Raw genomic sequence first — 4,609 nt, 5'->3', positions numbered from 1 at the left:
ATGTCTTTTGGTTGGAGCATTTACTCCATTTACATTTAAGGTAGTTATCTATATGTATGTTCCTATTACCATTTTCTTAATAGTTTTGGGTTTGTTATTGTAGGTTCTTTCCCTCTCTTGTGTTTTCTGCCTAGAGAAGTTCCTTTAGCATTTTTTGTAAAGCTGGTTTGGTCATGCTGAATTCTCTTAGCTTGTGCTTGCCTGTAAATTTTTTAATTCCTCTGTCGAATCTGAATGAGATCCTTGCTAGCTAGAATAATCTTGGTTGTAGGTTTTTCCCTCTCATTACTTTAAATATGTCCTGTCACACCCTTCTGGCTTGCAGAGTTTCTGCTGAAAGATCAGCTGTTAACCTAATGGGGATTCCCTTGTATATTATTGTTTTTCCCTTGCTGCTTTTAATATTTCTTCTTTGTATTTAATCTTTGATAGTTTGATTAATATGTGTCTTGGTGTGTTTCTCCTTGGATTTATCCTGTATGGGACTCTCTGTGCTTCCTGGACTTGATTGAATATTTCCTTTCCCATATTAGGGAAGTTTTCAACTATAATCTCTTCAATTATTTTCTCAGTCCCTATCTTTTTCTCTTCTTCTTCTGGGATCCCTATAATTCGAATGTTGGTGCATGTAATGTTGTCCCAGAGGTTTCTGAGACTGTCCTCAGTTCTTTTCATTCTTTTTTCTTTATTCTGCTTCGCAGTAGTTATTTCCACTATTTTATCTTCCAGGTCACTTATCCATCCTTCTGCCTGTTATTCTGCTGTTGATTCCTTCTAGAGAATTTTTAATTTCATTTATTGTGTTGTTCATCATTGTTTGTTGCTCTTTAGCTCTTCTAGGTCCTTGTTAAACGTTTCTTGTATTTTCTCCATTCTATTTCCATGATTTTGTATCATCTTTACTATCATTACTCTGAATTCTTTTTCAGGTAGACTTCCTATTTCCTCTTCTTTTGTTTGATCTGGTGGGTTTTTACCTTGCTCCTTCATCTGCTGTGTGTTTCTCTGTCTTCTCATTTTGCTTAACTTACTGTGTTTGGGATCTTTTTGCAGGCTGCAAGTTTGTAGTTCCTGTTGTTTTTGGTGTCTTCCCCCAGTGGCTGAGGTTGGTTCAATGTGTTGTGTAGGCCTTCTGGTGGAGGGAACTGGTGCCTGTGTGTTCTGGGATGAGGCTGGATCTTGTCTTTCTGGTTGGCAGGGCCACATCCAGTTGTGTGTTTTGGTGTGTCTGTGACTTTATTATGATTTTAGGCAGCCTCTCTGCTAATGGGTGGGGGTGTGTTCCTGCCTTTCTAGTTGTTTGGCATAGGATGTCCATCATTGTAGCTTGCTTCTTGTTGAGTGGAGCTGGGTCTTCGCATTGAGATGGAGATCTCTGGGAGAGCTTTCACCATTTGATATTACATGGAGCTGGGATATCTCTGATCATCCAATGTCCTGAACTTGGCTCTCCCACCTCAAAGGCACAGGCCAGACACCCGGCCGGAGCACCAAGACCCTGCCAGCCTGCCGGCTACAACTAGGGTTGAAGTACCTCCCTCATAGGGCTTCTGGGCAGATGCAGTGAAGTCATCTTTGTCATCTTCCCAGATCAGGTCTGATAGCTGGTGTCTGTAAGTCTCATAAGGCCAATCTCAGATGATAGTTTCTATTCCAGTAGAGCTGAGATTGCTAAGTTTTCACTGCAAACTTTATGCTGTCGTACCTCTTATCCCTGCTCCCCAGCCATACACACACAGAGGAACCGTCCTGCTCTCTACAGCACAGCTACTCACATTGCTCTCGTATATGTCTTATTTTTGTATTCGAAGTTGCACCTTCTCTTTCCCTTTCCTTGATGACATTCATTAAAAGCATATCTCTATTACTCATTTTTTTCAATGAAACCGCTTTTAATTGGTAACAATTGTTTGCTTCACCTTTGGTTTTATATTTTGTTATTTTCTACTTACTTGAATGTATCTGTTATTCATACTTTCTTTTTGCATTAAAACTCCCATTTCATACTTTTGATTTTTCTTCTTTTTCCATAAATATGATTTATTCTTTAAATGTTCTGATTTCTGCTATTGACATATTGTTAATATGTCATTCATTTATAGATGTTCTTCTGTTCTTTTACTGCATAGAAATTACATAAATCAGTCTTCAACGTGAATCAAATTTCATATTCTGTGCAATTTTTCCACATGAATAAATGTATAATTATTAAAGAATATTATAGGAGACCATACTTATAAGACCAACACTTTAACATAGCTCAGAATGACCACTGATGTCTTTCAGCTTCATTCTCTACCACATTTCCTCTTGCTCTGTAGGATTTAGCTCTTATTTCCATTGTTTGAATTTGTGAACACCCATCTCAGGGCCACTGAGCATGCTATTCTACCTGGATGCACTTTCTCCCCTGTCCTAACCTAGTTGTTGGTGCATTCTTTAGATGTGAATTATAATGACCTTTAACATGGACAGACATTTTAAAAATACTGCTTACTTTATAAAACTTATAAAAAATATTAATAGTTAAATATGTGATTCATTAATAGAAACAAAATATATTTTAATGGGGTAAGTAATTTTGCAATGTTTGATATGCTTGCTATCTTCAATAGGCGAAAGTGTAAACATTTTTCAAAGTAGATTGTAACCAAAAGAATGTTTTATACTTTTGATTAAGAAAATAAATATTTAAATCTTGAGCACAGCTGGTAGGATAACAGGTAAAACTCAAGTATGTATCATATTGTAGTTTACCCCATACACTGACTGAAAAATTACTATTCAGTTAATTTTTTATCTCCTATCAAAAGTATTTTATTCATAAGATGAAATCAATTTTTGTTTTCCAACTTGGTCATTTTACATATGGAAGAAAGGGATTTACTCAGATCAGATTAATTTGACAACAGTAGTTAAATATAAATCAAATAATATAATGATAAAGGTTAAAGTAAATACAATTAAATCAGATTATTTAAAAGCATCAATATATTCAATAAATATACTGATTATAAATGTTTGTTGATTCCAAATATCTAAGGTTTATGTGTAATTTTTTAAAAATTATTCACAGTTCCTTAGTAGATATAACTTCTAATATCTGTGGAGAAGTAGAGTTAAAAGTATTAATTGCTGATTTTACAGTATATATTTCCACTCAAATGTTTTAAGGAAATAGATTATTGTGGTGTGCATATAGCAGGCATAGAGAAATGTGTTTAGCTAATATTCTTAAGAGTTAAGAGGTAGATGTATTATTTTACATAAGTAGATTAGAGGAGATTTCTGCATAATTCAGTATTAAAGATATTACTGCTATTGCAAGGATTCTGCATTAATATAATGTCTTTCTATTTATATTCTCATAAATCCCATAGAGCAAGTATTGATACATGTTCCCTGTAAAACAAATAGATATGGTTCATAAGAGTGCTGAGCTCCTTTACAACCTCATGACACCATAGACTCTGGTTGTTACTCTTTTGAATGGAATGGCCATGATTCATAGGATTTATGGGTAATCTTTATCAGTGTTGTATTTTGGGAGTTATAGCTCCTGTGGATATGTTACCTTCTATTATAATGCTTACAAACCATACCAATTTATTTTCATGGGGCTTAAAATAGCCATAGCTAATGCCACAAGAACTTCCTTACTGTGGTTATAATACTTTATTCCCTAGAGCTTATAGATTGAATGACAGTTAATTCCTATGTATGTATAAAATGTATTATTCTATTATTTAATTGTGTGTGGTGGTGTGTGGTGGTCTGTACCATTAAATATTTTAACTTTCTTCTATAATATCATGTATGTGTGTTTAATTTTAAAAAAATAAAGTGGTACAGGGTACACTCCAGTCGACATATGTCTTTTGTTTTAGATAAATTAAAATGACAAGTGTAACCAAACTGTCGACATTTTATCTCAAAATATTTCATTCCATTTCGTTTTTATAGGTATAGTACATATATTAAAATAAAAATATTAACAAAATGTTAATTATATTCTCAGAAATTGTTAAAACATTACTTTGCTACTTTTCTGGAGCACCATTTCTGCAAAAAAATTAGAAATGATTTTCATGTTTTTGTGATTAATCATTTAAAAATATCATATAATAGGTATTTATTTTAATGCTGTTTCCTACATTTAAATCTTTAATTATTTTCCCTTTTACAAATAATTTTATTTTGCTTTTTAAAATTTTATTTTGTTTTTTTATACTTGAAAAAATTTAGTTTCTAAACCATATTATTTCTAAGCTATTGATTTAGTCATATACTACAATTCATAAGACATCACTATTCATTCTCATTTTATCTTAGACATTTGTGACTTTCATTTCAAGGTAAATGATCTTCAGCAAGACACAGTTATCTCAGGAAATAAATTATAATTTTACCAAATAAAAGCTCTAATTTGTATTCTCAGTAAAACTTTAGGATATTATATCCAAAACTAAGAAGCTATACTTTGAAAAAAGTACAATTATACAACCTAATGTGTTCATAATGTTAAAGAACAGGAGGGTTAGAATAAAGTCCTCAGTAGAATGAGGACTGAATGAATATAATACTTGCTTTCCAAAAGTTTACTTAGAAA

Source organism: Lipotes vexillifer, unplaced genomic scaffold (genome assembly GCF_000442215.2).
Source record: "Lipotes vexillifer unplaced genomic scaffold, Lipotes_vexillifer_v1.1 scaffold1647, whole genome shotgun sequence".
Taxonomy (NCBI): domain Eukaryota; kingdom Metazoa; phylum Chordata; class Mammalia; order Artiodactyla; family Lipotidae; genus Lipotes; species Lipotes vexillifer.
The sequence above is the reverse complement of the archived record's forward strand: the minus strand, read 5'-3'. Positions refer to the sequence as shown.